The 24,866-nt window shown below is 35.5% G+C and overlaps 1 protein-coding gene across 2 annotated transcripts in view; it reads right to left on the bottom strand.

The window, feature by feature from the left end:
* Positions 1-11,827, bottom strand: part of LOC120350154 — a 54,200-nt gene extending 42,373 nt beyond the window's left edge. The window contains exon 1 of one of the 2 annotated variants that reach the window (XM_039422574.1): positions 11,635-11,827. The gene's annotated coding sequence lies outside the window, so the exon portion shown is untranslated. The remainder of the gene's footprint in view (positions 1-11,634) is intronic. The other variant, XM_039422575.1, reaches the window with a different exon arrangement.
* Positions 11,828-24,866: the final 13,039 nt, after the last annotated feature.

Below are 24,866 nucleotides of genomic sequence, written 5' to 3'. Positions count from 1 at the left end.
AAGCAGAAGGCGCTATCGTCTTATAGCTCCGCAGCGTTGGCAGATCGTTTTTCAACAATGTAGAGAAATGATTCATTAACAAAATATTCAATTTCAATTTTAAAAATCTATTGTTAAATCATCGAGAAATAAATTTACTTCACCAAAAAAAATAATTGTAATAGGCTAATTATATAAATATTGAATTAATTAGGCTATTATTATATTCTTGATAATTTTTTAAAGAAGTGCAATATTTCTCAAGTTTTTAATTTATTGTGATACATTCTGTGATTTATTTAGAGTATAACATCAACCTTCAAAATTCAAAATTTTCAATTCATTATTCCTGGACCGGAAATCAAGTGACGAAGCAGTGTGTGATTACATAACCTTAACTTTTGGACAACATTAACATTCTATCTAAATTTTTGGAGAGAAATAGTACAGGCTCAGCCTAGTTTTTCCCCCCAATGACATAATTAATTATTCATTTTTAATATATTATTATTATGAATTGATCATCTTTAACAAGAATTAACAGTTATTATTACATGCGATATACCGGTATCTCAGCTATCCTCTATAGAAGGCAGTGGCAAGGCAGAGCATCGGCAACGTTGTTTTATATAATAGACAACTACTATAATATTTTTGAAGTGATTTTTGGAGTGAGTTTAGTTTTGCTTTCTGGTTTTTAAATTTCGAAATAATAATTCAATGTTTTAAAGTTTTGAATTACAGTTTGGTGGAATATTTTTATTTTTTTCGTTTTTCAATCAAATTAAATTATAAATTCTAGTTTGTATATTTCTGGACTTGGAATTTGGTTCAAAGTGAAGCAACATAACCTACCTTTTAGACATTGGCTTACTACTATCAAAATTCGGAAAAGGAGTAGTTTTGGGCAAGGCCTGTTGATCATTTTCTAATCATGTATTTGATGCGTGTATTGTTAAATGTCAAAAATAAAATAAAATAAAAATAGAAATCATAATAGGCAACCTTATTGTAGAGCCAAGTCTATATCCTAGACCTGTCTAGGCTCGAATATGTAAATTCTGATCTCCTATTCTTATCAACGTTTTCTAGTCTCCCCTACACTTGATTGGTCAAAATTTCGTCTCAAGTTGCACAACTAGGAAATCTAGTTCTTCTTCTTCTTCTTCTTCTTCTTCTTCTTCTTCTTCTTGATAATCTTTTCCTACCTCTTTTCAACTCTTTTTCTATTCTATTACCGTCTCCTCCACACACTTAGCGTGCATCTCAAAATATATGCGGTACAGTATTTTTTGATTATTATATAACACCAGTTATGTTGAAATGTCCTCTGTTCATATGAGAATATTCTTGAAAACAATCATTTTTTGTGTCCTTATTTCTCCTCATGTATCAGTTCTTCTTCTCCCTCTTTTATCCTCATATTCTTCTCCTCCTATCGTATTTTCACTCTCTATAGGTACTAATAATTGAATCTCTAGATTGGTCTATAGACTATAGCTAGAAGATAGCGCTATTAGTCCAGTCAACGGATGATTATAGAAGGAAAAGTTTGGAACACAATTTTTGACCCCGCAGCTCTTTCAAGAATAGTAAGTAGGTGAACATATCGAAAGTCCTCACTCCTACCCCCTGTGCCAAGAGGGTAGGGGTGGTTTGAAAATAACATATTTTGGTTTTTTGCATATCCTTTTCTAGCTATGCAAAGTTGTCGGATCGTTTTCAATTGACAAAATATACTCATTTATTGAAATTGAATCATTGAAAAATAAATGTTCATGAAGAATAAAATATAATCGATTATTCTAAACAAGAACAAACAGTTGATATTACAACAGATAGACTGGTATCAGCTATTTTCTGTAGAAGGCAGAGAATCCGCAACACTGTTCTCCTATTTTTCTCCACAGCCATTATAACGTGGACCTCACTATAATGTCTCCGTGTGTGCAGCTGTGCTGTTCTTCTCCTTCTTCTTCTCCTTCTTCTTCTTCTTCTTCTTCTTCATCAAAAAGTGCATCAATCTATCTCTCCGATTTTCGAATCAAATCAGTTGTGGCAGTTGGCTGTGTTGGCTGAGTAAAAGTTTTCACTCCGGAAAAGAATGTGTGAGTTGCTTTTTTGAATACTAATATATTATTTTGTTGGCGCCTAGCTGATATATTAAGTAAGCGACCTTGCCAGTTTTATTAATTAGCTAGAACAGGTCATTCTCCCTAGTTCCTAGTTGTAAAACTAGTCCTAGACCACATCTAGCCTACCTCCTAGAGGTCAGCTGGTCTCTGTTGGATGACAGCAAAAATCTATTTTCTGGTGGATGAAGTTGATAAGGTGTGAACAACTCTATTTTGACACGATAAAATCATTATCAGAACAACAAGACAGTGGATTCGGTTGTTACGTCATCATCAAGTAGACCAGACCTCTTCACTTTCATTATCTATAATACTAGTAGTTCTGTGAACAGTAGACCTCGCTCATGAATACAACTTTCAATCTAATGAGAAGGGACAGTACAATAAGTACAGAATATTGTGAATATTTAGCCATGTCATCTACTATTTTCTCCATTGAAAGTGCTAGAGACACTGTTTGAAGGGACACTGGACTTATCAAGGAGGTTCCTTTATATCAAATACATAGAAATTTTACCTTTTAAATGAAAAAGACTAAGAAATTGTCAAAAAACACAGATTCATTGATACTTAGAAAGACCGGTTTCGGTCTTCATCAGAGTTTATCAGAGATTGACAATGGTGTAATCACCGAAGCCGGTCTTTCTAAGTATCAATAAATATGTGGTTTTTTGACAATTTCTTAGTCTTTTTCATCCAATATGAATAATCACCACAATATCAACTTCTCAACTACAAAAAAAAAGAAAAACAAAATTAACCTTTATACCTTTACATACAAATTTCTTTCTACAACTGCAGTACCTATTGGACTCCAATACAATAAAAATTTTCTAAAAATAATTTATCCAATAATTTGATAAATCAATTTAATAATTATAATAAGATGATTCAATTAATATTCTTTCTAATCATATAATTTATTTTATAATGATATATTATTAGAATAAGATAAAACAATTATTAGTATCATCTGCAAAAAAAAATGGTAGGAACGGCATTTGAACCTTGGTTCCACAGTGTGAGAAGCCACGGTCTAACTAACTTGGTCACCATGTGCTCGTAACAATAGATGCGAAAAAGTATGAACATGGATTGCTGTATCTTCAAAGACACATCCTTTCTGGATTGAGGTTAGTTTACGGTTTTTTTTAAATTACAAAAAACCAGAGGTCTTATCAAAAATCGTAGCAAATACGTTTCTGCGCCTTGTTTCAAAGAACTTGCATACCAAACTTTATCCAAATCGGACAATAACTGCGACTGTAACTGCGGTACAAACAAACAAACAGACAAAAGCCGATCCAGTCGAAACTAAGACCTCAGCTTCGCTTCGGTCAATTAATGCTACCATTTTTGTGTATTGATTTGAATTTCTTTTGATCTTTTATCTAATAATTATTATCAAATGAAAATCCAAATTAAATGCTGTAAATCACCCCGAAGACTTCTGCTGCTGCGAATATTGACAACAGGGTAAAAATCTAGATGGAAATTCGATGAGCGCTACTATTCAAAAATTACTTGTCAGCCCGGGTGCCTCTGCTATCCAGAGGCCAGTTTACATTATTGACCGGCAATTAGGAGGTACTGGGTTCGATTCCCGGGCTGACAAATAAGTTTTGTATAGCAGCGCTCATCGAATTTGCATCTAGCTGTTTACCCTGTAGTCAATATTTGCAGTAGCAGAAGTCTTCGTTGTGATTTACAGCATTTAATTTGGATTTTCGTTTTATAATACATTAGTGTTTTTTTTGGAAAAGTACCACAACATCACTCACAACACAACTGTAAGGTTAATTCATTAGCATTTGAATGATTGCAATATCTCAGTAATTTCCATCTTTAATTTCTTTTTCCATCCTTCCTCTCATTTCATTTTCGTATCATCCTTCTCCAACAATACTTCAATCTATTCATGCTTCTTATTCCTCTTCCTCTTATTCCTTCTCCTTATCCTTCTATACTCTATGCTATTAATTTTTCCTCTCCTCTTCCTCTAACGTGTGTGAGAACAAGTGTGTAGATGGGAAGCATATCATTTTATATCTTTTCCTACAGTTACGTTGAAAAGTGGCCATTGCTGCACTAATTACAGAACGCAAAGAATCACTTTTCCGCTCTAGTGCGGGAAAAATCTTTTCTGCACTCCAGATTTGCAACATGGCAACGCAAAATACTTAGTAGGTTATATGGAGCAACAGTGCAGCAAAATCAAAATGAAGTGGTAACAGTGACTGTGCTGCTATAGTGAGCAGAGGTGCAACGAAGCACAACGAGCAAAATGAAGTATATATTATAACCAAGGACAGCATTTTTATTCAATTTGACAATAAATTAAGGTTTTTATCAATAATAAAATTACACAGAAAAACATTTGATGGATTTCAGGCAATTTTATCCATAATTACCCACTTTTCATATTCAATGGTAACTGTAGGAAAAACTTAATGTGAAATACGTGCGCAAAGTTCCTCTGCTGCACTCAACAAACCATTCCGCCCTCGCCTACGGCTCGGGCGTAAACGTTTCTTTCGGTGCAGCAAACTGTCACTTTGCGCTCTAGTTGCACAAATAACTATTTTCATTTTCAGAGAGTCGACAATTATAATAAAAAAATGTTGAAACACCGCCGATTCATGTAGTTACATTTCATCATGATGTATATCATGACATTTCATATCGATGTATTATCGATATTCGATCGATGTATCTATTCTATATATTCGATACCCTGAGATGTCAGTAACCACTCAACCAATCTTCAAGTTTAATACGTCAAATTATAGGGGATGATGAGTAAGATTGCAGAAATGCATTAAAATTTATATTTTTTCTAAGATCCAATTATTATTAAATAATTTTAATTAACATTCCACACACCCAACCTAAACTTGGCTGTAACGTTATTGTCGAATTCCATCAATTTCAAACAGCTGATCATGCGTATCTATTTCAAACGGCTGATCATGTGTACAATTTGAAAATTTGCTCGGCTTAACATATGATTCAAGGCAAAACGATAGGAGCATTGGAGCAACAGGGTTTTCAACTAGGTCACGCGCGCTTTGCAAAAAGAAGAGGAAAGGAGAAGAGAAAGAGAAGAGAAGAAAACGAAGAGAGAGAGAACAAGAAGAAGAGAGAGGGAAGAAAAGAAAGAGGAGTGAGAGTGATAAAGGAAAATGGTTTCCTCTTCAAGGTCTGAACTACTTGAAATTTTGCATATAGATTATTTTTATTTACCGAGGATAGTTATAGGCTTATTTCAAATTCTCCATGATTTCAGTATGTCAAGTTTTCAGTTTGTCTAGCTTTTAATTAGCTCCTTGCGGAGCTAGGATTACCTGCTAGTATGGATAAAAGTATGGGCAGATGGCTGAAGGAGGGAAATGCCGACCTCATATATTATGATTGGGCCAAAAAAGAAGAAGAATAAGTCGAGACAAACTGAAGAAATTACAAACTGAAATGAAGCTTCAATATCTTGGAAAATGTCATGAATAATATAGAAATGAAATATTTAACGGGGAGGAAACTCGGAAATGAAGGATGAGGATAAACGCATAAAGAAAAACTGTGGATAAAGAAGAAAATGAATGGAAAAATAAAATGAGTAAGGAGGAGATTTAGAATAACTGAGATATAAGAAGAGAATTATGATTTTTTATGAGAGAGAAGAATTATAAGGTGGGATAATTTTAAAAAATTACATTAATAGTCGAAACAAGTTGTGAGAAATGAAATAACTTTTAATACAGGGCACTTTCAATTTGCATGTTGAGGAACATTCATTATCAAAATTCTTATCTAAATTATAGAAAACATTATCCAATAAGCTATAACATCCCAGACAACTGACATAATCTACTATCAAAAGCCTTCACCCTTCACCACATTCCAGTCGAATATCATATTGCTTCCAAGCATGTTTATCGACTATATTTTCGTAGAAACGGGTTCTGGTTTCTCTTTTTTAACATCAAAAGTTATTAACCAACACACCTATATAGGAATATAGCTGGAAGCCTGTCACGAGCATACAGTAATATAGTTATGGAAGTGGAGAGAGATAGGAGAACAACACTGTCGATTCTCTGCCTTGTCAATGCCTTCTATAGAGAATAGCTGATACAGGTATATCTGATGTAATATCCACGACTTGATATTGTCAAGTATTATATGTATATATTTATAGGTTGCACACAGAATACGTCATCATAGTAGTTTTCTCTGGTTCCAGCTTAAAGTATAGTGAGGCCCACATCATAATGGCAGTGGAGAAAGATAGGAGAACAGTGTTGCCGATTCTCTGCCTTGTCAATGCCTTATACTATAGAAGATAGTATCAATTCGGATCTTAATCTTTCTAAATTCAAAATTAATAATTGTTTCAAGTGTTTGTGTTTTGTTTCAATGTGCAAATTAGTGAGGAATTGGAAAGTCGCACAAAACCTTTATTTGGACAATTTATTCTATGAAATTAGGATGAAAAGAAGTTTTGGACTGTAGTCTGTTTCTTTGTCCTTAATTGATCGTAAATGATAAATGAATAAATATAATCAATTATAATTCATTCCTCATGGAAATATATTTTTCAATAACCTATAATATAGTAAAAGAACGTACGGGATAGGAGATTCACGAATGACGCATCATCACGTCTGAACTACTGGACTGATTAACTTGACATTTTGCATATAGATTCTTGAAAAATAATCAACCGAGGGTGTTTATGGGCCTATTTTAAATTCTTTGAGATTTCAGTAGGTCAAGTTTTTAATTAGATCCTTGTGGAGCACGGGTTACTTGCTAAATTTTCATAGTTTATATTAAATATTTTGTTGAAATTATGTCTCTACATTGAAAAAAGGATCTGGCAACGTTGTGGAGCTAGAAGAGGTTAACGTTATCTGCTTTACCGAATGATAGACTACACAAATACTGCCATTATAACGTGGACCTCAATATATCCAAGTGCAGCTTGGGATAGAATGTAGAATCCAAGTGCAACTTAAGAAGAAATGCATGTACTGGTGAGCGCCTGCGTCATCTGACTTCTGACAACCAGTTTAAACCAGTTTCTTGACAACGATTGCAGCTTAAATTATTGACACTATTTTTAGAACATCTCCTGTATTAAGGTAGATGGCGACTGGACAACATTCCAATGTGCCATATGCTTCTCAGATAATTTTCTGTATTATAAAAATAAAAATGAAGATGAAAACATTGTTTAAATGGCAGAGTTAGGAGTTTTTAGTCCTCTCAACCTCCATAGAAAAGAGAATACTCATTAACTCATATATATTTGACCGAGCGGAGTGAGGTCTAAGATTCAAGTCGACGGTTTGGCATTTCTCTTAATATTTAAATGTTTATATGTTTATATGTTGCGCATTTACGGCGAAACGCGGTAATAGATTTTCATGAAATTTGACAGGTATGTTTCTTTTTCAATTGCGCGTCGACCTATATACAAGGTTTTTGGAAATTTTGCATTCCAAGGATAATATAAAAGGAAAAAGGTGCCTCCTTCATACGCCAATATTAGAGTAGAAATCAGACTATAGAATTATTCATCATAAATCAGCTGACAAGTGATTACACAGATGTGTGGAAAAGCCAGTCTATTGCTGTATTTCCATAAGGTCCACAGTTTCAATCAGGTACTTGTGGATGAGAATACTGCGTGAGGTCTACTGTTCACAGAACAACTAGTTATTCTCTACTAACACTCACCCTAAAATTCAGTCTTTCTACTTGGGATGGAATTATCATAAAAGTAATTATCGTACATGTAGGTAAGATGTTTAAATACTTCAAGGATGCTTAAATAAGTGAAACTTATTCTTCGACATTATTCGTTGTATTTTTACATGGAATGAATTATTTACTACAGAAGAAAAAAATTAAATACTCAGTTCTTTCCTTTGTGTTATAACTATGTTATAACTCACCTATAGTGAGGTCCACGTTATAATCACAGTTAAGTGCAGAAAGATAAGAGATCAGATTTGCCTTGGCACGCCTTCTATAGAGTATGGCTGATACCTGTATGAATGATGTAATATTATCTATTCCATCTTGTTAAAAAATAATCGATTATAGTTTATTCATCAAGAAAATATATGTTTTAAATAATTTGATAATAAATTTTCTTAATTGAGATAAGATATTTTGTTAATAAATTATATTTCTACATTGCTGAAAAACGATATGGTAACGTTGCGGAGGTGGATGAGGTTAACGCTATCTGCTTTGTAGAGTGATAAACAAGGATAGCAAAACCAATGTTAATCAAATACTTCCATTATAACGAGGACCTCACTATAGCATAATGTACAACAACAGATTTAAAATCAGTAAATCTGTGGTTGGAGAATAACTCTAATGATTTTGAATTTCACTTTCAATATCAGATATTATTACAGCCTGAGCCCTCATTCCTTCAGCCGAGAGTATTGAATCATGATATTTTTATATGCGGAAATTAGAAAGTTCCATTCGTAGTATTGCACCGTCGCTACTAAAGTCTCAAGTAAACGGATGTGCTCCTCTCGATCGCTCTCCCTCTCTCTCTTCCTATTTATTTATTTTGCAGTGAGTAGGTGAGTGAATCAGTGAATGAATGAATGATTAGAATGAATAGAATTGAACAACAAAACAATGTAACGAAATCGTTTGCAGCGAGATGCAAACCTATTCTTGTCTCTTATCGCTTTCAACAATATTGCTTGCAACTTGAGAGAAAGAGAGATCTGATCCGGCCTCTCTCTCACTCTCGCACAGTAATATCTAGAGGGTGTGGCCGAAAGAATGCCAACTATGGCCTACATTATTCGTAAGGCAACCATAACCTCTCTTATATAACCAACAATTGATTTAATTGAAACGCACACCCTTCAACTAATGTGAAATTGTGTTTGTGGAATTTGCTTTTGAAAGTTACCCCCTCTCACACGGTCACTCTCTCACTCTCTCACATATACCACCTCTCTCTCCTGCCCCCACCAACAACCAAAAACAAGGATTCAAGGTAACGCTGGCGCCTTGTTTTTATCAGATTAGAGATTCTAACCGATAAATTCTGAAGAAAATATTCAATTTTTCATAATTAATTGATCCATCCCCAATTTTCTGAAGAAAATCTTCAATTTCTCATCAATATTCAGTTTATTTAGGACCTACAAGATTCCAGTTGATAAATTCTGAAGAAAATCTTCAATTTTCCATCAATCATGATGGTCCTTCCCCAATTTTCTGGAGAAAATCTTAAATTTTCCATAATTAATTGATCCATCACCAATTTTCTGAAGAAAATCTTCAATTTCTCATCAATAGATAGATAGATGGATAGATAATTTAGCAGCCACTGACCTCCTCTCAAAGGGGTATAAGGACTTGTCAATCATTTAAATTATTCAACTTAAATTGTGCATTTATAAATCAGATTGTAACATATACTCTCAAAGGTCTACGAAAAATCGCCGTGAACTAAAGCAACTGAAAAACTCCCGAATCGAATAAAAGCACTGTCCTTCCAGTTCTGTCTTCAACTGAACTCTCAGTTTTCCAAGAAGTGTTAGACACGTTAAATGTGTTGGCAATACATTGAATAGATGAATACATACGCTGGTTACCCCTTTCGCATATAAAGCTGTACGATGTGTTTCATCCCTGAGTACATGTCTGTATCTTGTCTCAATATTCTGGTTCATTTAGGACCTAGAAGATTCCAGTTGATAAACTCTGAAGAAAATCTTCAATTTCTCATTAATTCAAGTTCATTCAAGACCTAGTTTTTCGTAGTTTCATTTGGTTTAGTTGTTTTTAGTAAGGTCTGTTTTTCTTTTTCTTTCGACATTTTTATCTTGGATGTTCGAACTCACTGCCGGCGCACAAGTTGTTCTTTAATGAACAAGCTTGTACCGGTAGTGTAATATTAAGAATATTCATTAGATCAATCCGTGGTTGCGCTGATAAGTTATCCATAACATAAGTTAAGCTCCATATATGCGCCTGAATGTTGTGGGGGTGACCACTATGAGAGCCAAACTCCTCTAAATACGGTTTGAAAATCGGTTCCTGGTGGTTCGGAACACACCTAGATTCACTCATCTCTAATCATCCGGTCGTGTGTTGGTGGGAAGGAAGCTTTTATTCTATATTCCTCTCAACCTTCTCCTTCTCCTACTCCTTTTTATTATTCCTCTTCCTTCTCTATCTACCTATCTATTTCTCTACTTCTAGGTCGTGTGTTGATGGGAAGGATAATATTTTATATTCTCTTCAGAGTGTCGACAATAATTTGTTGAAACACCTCCGATTACAATTTTTTATTATTGATATTTAAATTGCATTCAATCTCCTTTGTAATTAATAATTTTTCATACTTTGTAAAATTTGTTGAATACAGCTACACTGTCATTTATTGTGAACTAGCCTGTGGTAACCAGTGCTCCGCGAGGGTCTAATATTGAACTTGACCTACTGAAATATTGAAGATTTGAAATAGGTCTATAACCATCCTCGGTTAATTAAGAATCTATATGCAAAATTTCAAGTTAACCAGTTGAGTAGTTGAGACGTGATGGTGCGTTATCCGTGGATTTCCTCTCCCGTACGTGTATAAGCCAATTCTGTCCTATAGATTAGTGTATGAGCCAAAATCTATTATAATTTGCATGAATAAAGAACTCTAATCTAATTTAATCTAATCATCATCCGTTTCATTACCCACCCACAAGTCTAGAGCTCATACGGGCATCATCCTCAGGAAAAAATCCGATATTATGGCCACGCAGTGGATGACATTTTTAATTCAATTCAGCTTATTCGCCATTTTATAAAAATAATACAGTATTTTCTTCAGTGCATCCTTAAACCATAATAGTATAAGTTTGACAAATCTACGCTAGTTTTGCAATTGTTTTTTCGTGAATATAAAAATGTGCTCACTCTTCAAATCTGAACTTTCAGCTGGAAAAAGTATAAATATAGTAATTGATGGATTTTGAAGCCTGGTTGCACTAAAGTTTGTTAAATTTTAACGGTGAAAAATGACAGTTGAATATAATTGAATAACATTTTGACCTCGATTATGGAGATGTATTATTCAATCATTTAAAAACATATTTCCTTGACGAATAAAATATAATTGATTATTGTAAACAAGTATGAGCAGTAAATATTACATGAGATATACTGGTATTAGCTATCACCAATAGAAGGCAGTGGCAAGGCAGACACTCGGAAATGCTGTTCTCCTATCTTCCTCCACTGTCATTATAACGTGGACCTCACTATAATGTTGGTAGAACCTATTTGAAGCATCAAAGACGTCTTTGATTAACACTTAATCGTAGTTAAAATTTAACAGACTGGTGTCAAACCAGAAGACGTCTTTAACCATTCAACACAACACAGCTTTCAGAAAAGTACCACAGGGTTAAGCCCTATTCACTTAATCACAGTTAAAATTTAACAGAAGTGGGATTGAGTATTAATTTTGTGGACTTACCGGTGTGAATGTAAGTTCTCGTAAGTCGATGCCCGCAACCGAACTTAGAACTTGGATCGAGGTGAACTTAGAACTTAACTCTCGATTAAGCGCACCTTCTTCTGACTAGTTGGGCTGAGTTGTGCTTTTAGACTGCAACTTCTCTGCTGAGGAACTAAACTCCAGTTGTTGGTCACCTCTCTAGACACTCCCTACCACACCATTCCATCTCTTTCTCCTCCTTCTCCTCCTCCTCCTTCTTTACTTCTTCTCCTTCTTCATCCTCTTCCAGGTAACCACTTTCCTTTTCAACGCCGCCACCAAGCCATATCCACTCTCCTTTTTCATTGGTTCTGTCTTCTTTTTCTTCTTCCTCTTCTTCTCCTTCTCCTTCTTCTTCTTCTTCTTCATCATCCTTTTCTTCTACATCTACTTCTATTTTATTCCAAAAAAAGCTTCTTCATTATTGTCACATTCAGTGCACATAAATACAGACATAGCAGCAAATAATGTTTTCATCTTCTACTTCTGTTTTTGTTTTTATTTATCACTCCCCTATCTACATCCTCTTCTTCTTCTTCTACTTCATATTTTCCTTCTCTTCCTCCATCATATTTTTCTTCTTCTTATCCTTCCATTCTTTCTCCCATCTTATCCTTGCAGTGGATGGCTTTCCTCCACATCCGAATCCTGCCGTCTTCTTCCACTTCTATTTCTTCTTCTTCTTATCCTGTTTTTCCTTCTTATTCCTCCACTCCTATTTTTTTGTCTTCTTCCTCCACTTCTATTTCTTCTTTTCCATCTTTAAGAGAAGAAGATCGAGAGAAAGATAATGGAGTGAGAGTACTCACTTTGTACTTGTGTACAAAAAAATTGTGAATCTTTGGCTAAGCGAAATAGGTAGGGATGGAACCGAAAATATCATTAGCTCAGTTTATAGGTTATAGAGTTTTATACCCAAAACTTATTCTAGATGAAGCAAGTAGGCTACTAACTAGTGGACGTTCTCAAGCTCCGGTAAATTCTATTTTTCATAAACTAAATTTCAAATCTCTTTATTTCTTTACTATCCTTATCTGTTAAGTTCTCATACAAGTTTCATCTTAATCATTCAATCCAGATTCACCCTTACTCACAGGCAATAGCCTATGTAAGGGTATTTCTCATTGCTGTCATATTCTGTATTTTGTACAGAGCAACAAATTGTTACTACTGTTACTATAGTCTTTATTATGCTATGCTTATGAATTTTATGTTATGTTGTAGTAGTACTGTATTTCATGTTGTGCTGTGCAATATGCATAAATTTTGTAAAGTGTATATTTTGAAGAGAATAAATTTGATTTGATTTGATTAGATTTGTACTAGGACGATAGATAGATAGATTGAGAGATAGCCAGCTAGATAGATAGATAGAGAATTTATTGATACTCATAACAAAAAGCACAATTCCAATTCCAAAGCAATAACAAAAATTCAATTGGCATGGCACATGCCGTCAGCCAGAGTTGGTAGTTTATCTGTATCATATCATATCAATTTTTTGATAAGCTGATTTCTCGAATCAGTTCTAAATTATTTCGGACAACATCTTATTGATACTCCCTATGCATTCAATCGCTCCGAATGAAAGCTACCAATTTTAGAAAAGAAAAATTCATCATCAGACCTTAGCGCATCATATAATTATTCTAAATGGCAGCAAGACTTCTCAAATCATTCACCCAATAAAAATGAGAAAGAGAGACAAAAAAATAAAGTACTAGGACGAAAATGAGATGAAGGAGGAGGAGGAGGAGGAGGAGGAGGAGGATGAGGAGGAGGAGTAGAAATAGTGGGAGGAGGTGAAAGAAGAGGAAGAAGTGGCGACAAAGAAGAAAGAGGTGGAGGTGTACAATAGAATGAGGAACTTGCAGAGTGTTTAGGTTCAAATGGGATCATGGTGAACAAACAAATAATTATTTAAGATCATAATGCTCAAAACCAGAAGCAAACTCTTCAGACAATAATATTAATGCTTGTAATATCAATTAACTACAGTCCAATAGCCTAATAGTACTATAGTGAGGTCCACGTTATAATGACAGTGTTTGATTAGCAATGCTATTGCTATCCTTGTCTATCATTCAACAAAGCGGATTTCGTTATCTCTTTCTCGCTTTGCTCTGTTGCCAGTTCATCTCTTAACAATGTAGAATTAATAATTGATCAACAAAATATTTCATCTTGATTACGGAGATTCATTATTAAATTATTGAAAAATATAATTTATTGCTTGATAAAATATAATTGATTATTTTAAACAAGAATGAATAGTTAAAAGTTCGACTGAACTTCAACTCAGCTATGACGTCATCCTGACGTGAGCAGCATACTAAGGCAATCTCTAAGCTGTTCTGCTGCACTAGATAACCATACAAAAAAGTAATTGTTACAATGTATATCTTTGTAACTCACTTGTTTTTCTTTGTTCAAATAAATAAATAAATATTACATCAATAAACCTGTATCAGCTACCGTCTATAGAAGACAGAGGATCGGCAACGTTGTTCTACTATCTTTCTCCACTGCCATTATAACGTGGACATCACTGTAGCTTTACAATTATCAATTCATAGCAATTATAATCATTTGAGCACTGCAATATGGTGACACCCTACCTCAACTTCCCAATTGGCAATTATTTCAATTTGCGATTAAATTAACGGGTGATTAGATTTTAATTGAGTGCTGCCTAATTGTATGGAGAGCAGTGACTAGTATTAGGCAACCAGTCGCCATTTTAATTTTGTGTGAAACCAGGAAGTCAATTAACTGTCGTGACTAGGATGAACTTATACTGTAGTTTTGCTATTCATTACTCTATAGTCAGTCAGGATCGCTTCAAGCTGTTGGCACTGGTTCAATGGTGAGCATCCATTTTATCTACAGAGTGACACAGAAAAACGGCAACTTTTAAAAACGCCATGAAACATTGTCCTGTCCTGTCCTGTTATGTCCTGTCCTGTCCTGTCCTGTCCTGTCATGTCCTGTTCTGTTCTGTCCTGTCCTGTCCTGTCCTGTCCTGTCCTTTTCTGTCCTGTCCTGTCCTGTCCTGTCCTGTCCTGTCCTGTCCTGTCCTGTCCTGTCCTGTCCTTTCCTGTCCTGTCCTGTCCTGTCTTGTTCTGTCCTGTCCTGTCCTTTCCTGTCCTGTCTTGTCCTGTCCTGTCCTGTCCTGTCCTGTCCTGTCCTGTCCTTTTCTGTCCTGTCCTGTCTTGTTCTGGCCTGTCCTGTCCTTTCCTGTCCTGTCCTGTCCTGTCCTGTTCTGTCCTGTCCTGTCCTGTCCTGTCCTGTCCTGTCCTGTCCTGTCCTGTCCTGTCCTGTCCTGTCCTGTCTCGTCTCGTGCAAATTTCAGCCAAATCTGAGAAACTTTTTCTACTGTTCCAAAATGCACGATGCAATATGTCCAGGTATTGTCCATGGTTTTTCTCAATTTTTTGTGGAATATAAAAATTGCTCAAACTTCGTGACCTTATGCTCTTTGATGCGAGAAACACGAATCTGGTATCGAATTTTAAAAATTATTTTTGTCATACTTACTCAATTGCAGCTGTTTTCCATGCATTGAATCAAGCCGGTAAACAGCTGTTTGCAGAACAAGAAAACATGTGATTTTCATTACAGCATACTATACTGTAAAGAGATCATATGTTTTCTTTACAGTCGAGTATGTTTCCTAGTTCTATAGTTAATATAGTCCTATGTTAATATAATAACTCAAATAATTCAATAACTCATCTAAGAAGTTTCAAGTTATAAGAGCTCATCTGAAATCTTATAATATAGGCCTTTATTATTTTATTTGAGCTCGAAGGGTCTGTCTGTTATGAACTAGGCGCTACGGGCTAGGTCATGACATAAACATTGTTTATAAAATGCAGTAACTCAAGCATAAGCAGGTAATGGTTTCTGTTTCTCAGCAATATTATTCTTTCTCAGATAAATATGACAGAAAATATTGTACGTAACTTGTACGGTAACGTATTTACCGCATTCGTATGATAATTCTGCCCGAAACGTAGTTGAGGGCAGAAACAATCATACTTATGCGGTAAATTATCGTTACCGGACTTGTGACGTAAAGTACTATTACCGTTCAGGAGATATGACCAGTTGAAAAATTTCAAATTTTTTGTTTGAAGCTGCATAACTCACCCTGTATGGTAGCTGGAGGTGCCAAATTTGGCTTCGACATTTCTCAGGTAAGCTTCATCTATGGTGCAAATCTCAGTCAAATCTGAGAAACTTTCTCTACTGTTCCAAAATGCACGATGGTTAGTCCATGGATTTTCTCAATTTTCCATGTGTTACCCTGTATAAGAAATACTGACGGTAGAATGAAGTGCATATCACCATAGATAAAAGATAGCATAAGAAGATATCCCATGGTGTTGTGTAACAAGTTGAGATGATATTGTTTCATATTGTGTTAATACTGTATCATGTGTGGTGATACTGTATCATTCATGATGAAAGTATAGAGAAAAGAAAGCATAAGAAGATATTCCATGGTGTTGTGTAACAAGTTGAGATGATACTGTATCATATTGTTTTGATACTGTATCATGTGTGGTGATACTGTATAATTTATGGTGATACCATAAAGAAAAACGCAAATTGGTCAGTACATTATTTTACTCATTTTTTCGGGACGATTAAAATAATTATCAACACTGCCTTCTTAATGCGTCTGCAAACGGATCAGGCAAATTCTCTCCCGTTCAGGAGATATGACCACTTAAATATAATAAAGTGTGTGGATAGTGGAGTATCAAATTACTAGACATAGACTAGCTGCTTCTCCAATAAAAATGACACAATGTATAACTAAATACACATTTCTTCACCTTGTAGAATATCTTTTTCTGGTGTTCATATAATTGCAAAACAAAAAACCTAAGCAAAATGTAGTAAAATAGAAATAAAATTTCACAATTATACAAGATGTTAATAACAATAAATTACTGAGATCACAATAATATTATGTTTCTGTATATAAACGAGAAGATACCTATCTACAGTAATCACATTTTTAATATGAGATATAACATATTTTTGCTGGGTAAAATTACCTTTGCCAGGGGTATCAAACAGAGAATGTCAACGAATTAGCCTTGACACCTGAGAGATGATCGGAGATAATCATAGCACATACTTTTTATTATTTTTATTTTTATTCATACAATTCAGGTAATAAAAACAGGGTTTCGCCCAAACTGTGATTTTCTAAGTAACTGTGTTTACATTTATTATTCAAGATGATTTTGCAGAGAGAATTGTAAATTGCTCACATAATAGAGTTTCATGTATTTCTCCTCCTCCTCCTCTTCCTCCTCCTGCCCCTCCTCCTCCTCCTCCTCCTCCTCCTCCTCCTCCTACTCCTCCTCATCCTTCTCCTATTCCTCCCCTGACGAATGAAATATTATTGCTATTTTTAAACAAGAATGAACAGTTAACATTACATCAGATATACCGGAATCAGCTATTTCTTATAGAAGGCAGTGGCATAAAGTAAAGAAATATTATTTATTTATCAGCATTATTCATTTAATCTATGGCAGTGGCCACGCAGAGAATCGACAACGTTGTTCTCCTATCTTGCCATTAAAACTTGGACCTTACTATAGATGGTTGAATATTTTTGGAGGAGATTCTATTCCTAAAAACACAAATGATAGAATTTCCTATTAGCTACCTAATTTATGGATCACATTGCAGTTCCCATTTCTTGATTGGTCAAAATTTTCGTCTCACTTGATTGGTCGAACGAGCTTGATCTGCCAATCATTTGCTTGGTAGTATCATAGAAAAAAGATGGCATACGAGGATATCCCATGCTGTTGCTGTGATGATACTGTATCATATTGTGTTGATACTGTATCTTGTGTGGTGATACTGTATCATATTGTGTTGATACTGTATCTTGTGTGGTGATACTGTATAATTTATGGTGATACCATATAGAGAAAATATAGCATATAAGAAGATATCCCATAGTATAGGGCGTTCATGTTGCAAATTTCAGTGTTAACTCAAGCCTTTAGTCCTAGAAGTTCTTTTTCATGAAGCTATTTGACGCTGGTAGTCTCTCACACTGTCAATACTCTAATACTGTGCCATTATTGCACTCTCACTCGGCCAAAACAGTAATAATAGACAGTAGTCGACAGTATATCGGCTTGAGTTAACATGAAATCGGCTTTAAATTTGCAACATAAACGACGGGATATCTTCTCATGCTATCTTTTTTCTATGGTAGTATTAAAAAAAACTCACGTCCTAACCAATGCTTTTAGCTGAGGCCCGGTTTCCGAGCTCGGGATTTAGCTAAGTTCTAGACTTTAAGCAGCTGCAGTCAGAAAATTGGCTTTCCGAAACGGGCCGTAGTCGCCTAAATTTAATTTTGAAAAACTAGAAAATTGAACACAGAATAAAATAGAGAGAAAGTAGTGTAAAGTTTCAGCTATTTTGAATTATTTAGGAATGTTTCAATTCGTCAAGAAAAAACGTTCCCTATTATAGAAATGAGAAAATAAAGATTATCATAAAAACTGCAACTACGCCTCGTTTCGGAAAGCCAATTTTCTGACTACAGATGTTTAAAGTCTAGAACTTAGCTAAATCCCGAGCTCGGAAACCGGTCTTTAGCTGAAATTAAGTACAGTTGAGCTGAGTTTACACCAAATTTATTAACAAAATGTTTATTTTTCCATCCTTATAGATTCTATTAGATTGGACGGAGCTTGACAAACACATATGTTCATCATGTGAATGATAAGACTTGTTAAATCTATAAGTATTAAGTTATTAAGAGTTTGTTAATAACTTTGGTGTAAACGCAGCTTTAGACGCTGAAAAAGGAACAGTAAACGACAAATTGGAGGGAAATCCAATGATGAAGAATTAAAAATTAGAGTTTGTGAGTGGGTAGGTGACTAAGTCAGGCTTAGCAGATTATCATTGTTCTAGTTTCGATCTTATTGCTCACGTGACCTTGACATAGATCCGTTATCCATCATTCTTTTACTTCTGTTTCTTCTCCCCTTCTTCTTTTACTTCTGTTTCTTCCTCCTCATCCCAATCCCAAGCCTCCTTCACATCCTCCTCCTCCTTTTCCTCATCCTACAACATCCTCATCAGTCTTCCCAACCTTCTCCTCTTTCTTTCTCCTCTTCATTCTCCTCCAATCCCTTCCTTCCTCCTTCCTTACTCCTTATTCTCCTCCTCCCACTCCTTTTCCTTCTTCTCCTTATTGTCCTACTCCTCCTTTTCATCGTTCTTCCGCTCCTTCTTTTTCCTTTCCTTCTACTCCAACTCCTCTCCTTCCTCCTTTCCTACTTCTTATCCTCCTTCTCCTCCTTCTCCTCCTTCTCCTCCTTCTCCTCCTTCTCCTCCTTCTCCTCCTTCTCCTCCTTCTCCTCCTTCTCCTCCTTCTCCTCCTTCTCCTCCTTCTCCTCCTTCTCCTCCTTCTCCTCCTTCTCCTTCATCTCCTCCTTCTGGTCCTTTTCCTTCTCCTTCTTTTCCTGCTTCTCCTCTTCCGTCTGTTACTTCTCCTCATCCTTCAACCTCCCACACCTCATCCTCTTCTTCTGCCTTCTCCTTCCCTCCTTCTTCTCCTCCTCGTCCTTTTCACCCCTTCCCCACCTCCTCTTTCTTCTTATCTTCTATATAAACTCTATTACTATGAATTTTATTTCAATACCTATAGTAATAACTAATAATAATACTGTATATGACTTTCAGCTCTTTAGCATCTCATCTATGCCATATCAATAATAGGCCTATTACTAATAAATTGATAGAAGGAATAATTCCAGATACATGCAGTCTCTACAAAATCCCAATATTATAATGGCTAAAATAGCCAATGTTTTCAGTATTCCAGTAATTTAAATATACGTTCATTTGTCTACAGCTGACATTCAGCTCTTAGCATGAACCTTAGCTTTATTCCATCTCAATAAAATCACTGATGAATAAATAAAGGAATAATTATTTCAGAAACATACATTCTCTACAAAACATTATAGATGCAATTTCAGCCAATATATATATGCAGTTTTACAGTAATTTAAATATACGTTTATTTGTCAATAGTTGACATTCAGATGTAGAGGTGAATTGAACAATGGCATGATCGTGAAATATCATTATATTAGCAAAGATTGCTAGCAAAAATACAGTAAGGCGCCAATTACCTTTCACATTTCTGACTGGCTTGTTTTCAGCCACTATATATACTGTAACTACATACCATACCGATGCTCAAAAGTGGTTATATAACACACACAACGAAATACACAATATTCAGAGCCAAGTCCAAAAAGTGACGTGACTTTAATGCTTCAAGGAAATCTTATTGGTCAAAAGTGACGTGTGACTTTAATGCTTCAAAATAAAGAAATTTCATTGGCCAATTTATCGGAGAAACTGCTCAATCATTGCCAGGGAGAGAAACTCTAGCTGTCGATTTGAATTTTGGCATAAATATTTGGAAGTATTCATCCAGGAATAGGAGAATTATTGGAGAATTGTTTACTAGGTTCAATATCTATGATATAACTAGTAGTTCTGTGAACAGTAGACCATACGCAGTATTCTCATCCACAAGTACCTGATTGAAACTATAATGAGCTTATGGAAATACAGCAATGTGTGGCTTCTCCACACATCTGTGTAATCACTTGTCAGCTGATTTATGATGAATAATTCTATAGTCTGATTTCTACTCTAATATTGGCGTATGAAGGAGGCTCCTTTTTCCTTTTATATTATCCTTGAAATGCAAAATTTCCAAAAACCTTGTATATACATCGACGCGTAATTAAAAAAGGAACATACCTGTCAAATTTCATGAAAATCTATTACCGCGTTTCACCGTAAATGCGCAACATTATAAACATTTAAACATTTAAAAATTTGAACATTCAAACATTAAGAGAAATGTCAAACCGTCGACTTTAATCTAAAGGTGCGTACAGACTTTCGCTCTGCTCCGCAACCGAACGTCACTGCAGCAGAGCGATTGATGATCGACCGGAGAGCAACAGTGGTTCGACCGGGGAACGCGAGAAGATCTAACATCTTCCATAACGTTCATGATGGGTGCGTGGGCGGTGCGACTGTGGTTCGATGGTGGTACGAGGGCAGTACGAGGGCGGTACGAGGGAGGAGCGTGCTCGGTGCTGGTTGAAAGCGCGAATATGTGTACGCAGCTTTAGAACTCACTTCGCTCGGTCAATAAAGGAAAGAATCGGCTTATACACGTACGGGATAGGAGATTCATGAATGACACATCATCACATCTAAACTACTGGATTGAATAACTTGAAATTTTGAATGTAGATTCTCAATTTACCGAGGGTGGTTATAGGCCTATTTTAAATTATTCAAGATTTCAGTAGGTCAAGTTTTCAGTTTGTCAAGTTTTTAATTAGAACCTTGCGGAGCACGGGTTACCTGCTAGTATAAAAATAATAGTTGAACTATTCATGGAACTAAATCCAGGAGAAGGAAAAGTATTGGACGATTGTTTTCTGGGATTTGAATCCCGGATATAATGTATATTTGATCTCCTTATTCAATTCAGGATATACTCTTATCCTTCAGTAGTTGATGATAGTGTATCAAGGCAATATAGTGAAGTCCACGTTATAATGGCAGAATTTTATCAACATTGGTGTTGCTATCCTTGTCTATCATTCAACAAATCAGTTAGCGATATCCTTTTCTAGCTCCTCAACATGGCCATATCGTTTTTACTTTCCTTGCCCTATTACCATAGGTAAGGAAAGTATTGCTTTCCGAAAAAAATTAAGGTACCAACATTTCTAAATTTCTATACGTTTCAAGGTCTCCTGAGTCCAAAAAAGTGGTTTTTGGTATTGGTCTGTATGTGTGTGTGTGTGTGTGTGTGTGTGTGTGTGTGTGTGTGTGTGTGTGTGTGTGTGTGTGTGTGTGTGTGTGTGTGTGTGTACACGATATCTCATCACCCAATTAACGGAATGACTTGAAATTTGGAACGTATGGTCCTTACAATATAAGGATCCGATACGAACAATTTCGATCAAATGCAATTCAATATGGCGGCTAAAATGGCAAAAATGTTGTCAAAAACAGGGTTTTTCGCGATTTTTTCAAAAACGGCTCCAACGATTTTGATCAAATCCATACCTAAAATAGACATTGATAAGCTCTATCAACTGCCACAAGTCTCATATCTGTAAAAATTTCAAGAGCTTCTCCTCATCTGTGCAAAGTTTGATTCTAGATTCCCAATTATCAGGCTTCAAATACAATTAAAACAAAAAAATCCAAGTGAAAAAGATTGAGCATGAAAATCTCTACAATTGATGTTGAGTAACATTTTCACCTAAAATTGAAAATAAGCTTGATATTCGAGAAAATGTGATTATTTAATTGCAAACTGTTGGCAACAGTTGATTCTATTAAATTATTCACTATGAAGATATACCAGACCTTGTGTGTCTCCCCCGTTATTGGTTATTGTCCTGTCACCAGCTGGCTAAAATCTTTGAATAGTAGACTTGAGATGCGCGTGTACACTAGCGTCAGGTGATCAATTTTCATAACGGCAAGGAAAGTTGTGTGAGTGCGCCACACCAGATTTTTAAAAAATGTAGAAACATAATTACTTAACAAAACATTCAATATTAGTTATGAAAACGTATTATTTAATCATTGAAATAGTTATTTGTGCAACTAGTGCGCAAAGTGACAGTTTGCTGCACCGAAAGAAACGTTTACGCCCGAGCCGTAGGCAAGGGCGGAATGGTTTGTTGAGTGCAGCAGAGGAACTTTGCGCACGTATTTCACATTAAATTTTTCCTACAGTTACCATTGAATATGAAAAGTGGGTAATTATGGGTGAAATTGCCTGAAATGCATCAAATGTTTGTGTTTGTGATGCTGTTATTAATAAAAACCTTAATTTATTTTAAATAGAATGTAGTATGTTGTGTGTTTGAATGGCGGGGCGGCTGTCGCTGTCATCCACTGTTGTCCACCACCTCAAGACTCTTATAACGTGCTAGACCCACAGTCACAGTTACCAACTTAATTTTGATTTTGCTGCACTGGTGCTCCATAATAACCTACTAACTATTTTGCGTTGTCATGCTGCAAATCTGGAGTACGCAAAGTACTCACTTTGCGCACTAGTGCGGAAAAGTGATTCTTTGTGGCCTGCAATCAGTGCAGAAATGGTCACTTTTCAGGGTATCTGTAGGAAAATATATTTTCAATGAGGAATAAAATATAATTGATTATTTTTAATTAGCAGTTAATATTATACATCAGATAAACCTGTATCAACAATCTTCCATGGAAGGCAGTGGGAAGGCAGGGAATCGTTAATGATGCTATCTTTCTCCACTGCCATTATAACGTGTACCTCACTAAATAAAATATTGGAGAATCAATTGTTGAGGATAATGTATTTTATCCTGCCTTCGAATAGGTTAGATTAGTTTTTAGCTTACGTTTAGCTCTTACGGCTCATTCAAAATTGGAATGTGAATTGCCTTATAAATGATTTAACGATTAAATCAAGCGAAGACACGACTTTACCGTTACTTTGGCATGAGTTCAGTAATGAATAAGTCATGAATATTCATGAATTACGTTGAATAATGTTCGTTTTTGACATTTCAGCTGTAGACATCAGAATCCTTGGCAAATAGTGGATTGTCATAGTACTGTACGGATTCCATCCACTCTGAACGATGAGACAACAATAACCGGGAAAGTGGATTGTCATAGCTGAGGATGATGCTTGCATAAGTCCTAGAATTGTGCATTGGGGTGCTGAATAGTCCCAATACTTTATCCATACCCATAGCCACAGGAAAAGTTTGCTTGAACAGATTCAAGAAAAAAACCTCTTCTATAATTGACCGAGCGAAGTGAGGTCTAAGATTCAAGTTGACGGTTTGGCATATATCTTAATGTTTAAATGTTTATATGTTTATGTGTTGCGCATTTACGGCGAAACGCGGTAATAGATTTTCATGAAATTTGACAAGTATTTTCCTTTTTAAATTGCGCGTCGACGTATATACAAGGTTTTGGAAATTTTGCATTTCAAGGATAATAAAGGGAAAAAGGAGCCTCCTTCATACGCCAATATTAGAGTAAAAATCAGACTATAGAATTATTCATCATAAATCAGCTGTTTAGTGGACTATAATACTACCCGTTCAAAAACATCGAACATCTTGAAAATGTATCTTTCCATCAACGTTAGTAGACAGTTGACTATAATACTACCCGTTCAAAAACATCGAACATCTTGAAAATGTATCTTTCCATCAACGTTGTAGACAGTTGCAGCCAGACCTGATAACAGCGCTCACACTCACATTCCGGGACGACACGTCACGGTACGATAGGACAGAAAGCTCTATGTTTATTTAGGATTTTTTCTAGACATTTTAAATTGATAAATTATTTATTAATTTTTGAGAAAACATAACAACAGGTCAATGTAACTTACTGAGCGCGAGGTCTACTGTTCACAGAGCTACTAGTATAATCTAAAGGAAAGAATTGGCTTGTACACGTACGGGATAGGAAATTCACGAATGACGCATTATCACGTCTCAACCACTGGACTGATTAAGTTGAAATTTTCCATATAAATTCTCAATTTACCGAGGATGGTTGTAGGCCTATTTTAAATTCTTCAAGATTTCAGTACGTCAAGTTTTCAAGTGGTTCCTTGCGGAGCACGGGTTACCTGCTAGTCACAAAAAGGAGAAGTACCGGTACATTGTTTATCTCAGATACAGGAGAAGACCTGTTTTCTTCTCAGATTCGGGGAAGTTATTCTTCTCAGATTGAGGAGAAGTTCCTAGTTATTCTCAGATATGGGAAAATAAAATTTATCTTTTCAAATTCAGGAGATATCGTTCTTCCCAAATAAAGGAGAAGTACCGGTACATTGTTTATCTCAGATACAGGAGAAGATCTGTTTTCTTCTCAGATTCGGGGAAGTTATTCTTCTCAGATTGAGGAGAAGTTCCTAGTTATTCTCAGATATGGGAAAATAAAATTTATCTTTTCAAATTCAGGAGATCTCGTTCTTCCCAAATAAAGAAGAAGTGATTTTCTTCGTGTTGATACTAATCTGTACTACAGGTTAGTATTTGGGAATTTGTGTAAGACGTGTTGCGTTCAGAATATTGAAGGCGTTA

This window comes from Nilaparvata lugens, chromosome 3 (genome assembly GCF_014356525.2).
Source record: "Nilaparvata lugens isolate BPH chromosome 3, ASM1435652v1, whole genome shotgun sequence".
Lineage (NCBI taxonomy): Eukaryota > Metazoa > Arthropoda > Insecta > Hemiptera > Delphacidae > Nilaparvata > Nilaparvata lugens.
This window is presented reverse-complemented; position numbering and strand designations above follow the sequence as displayed.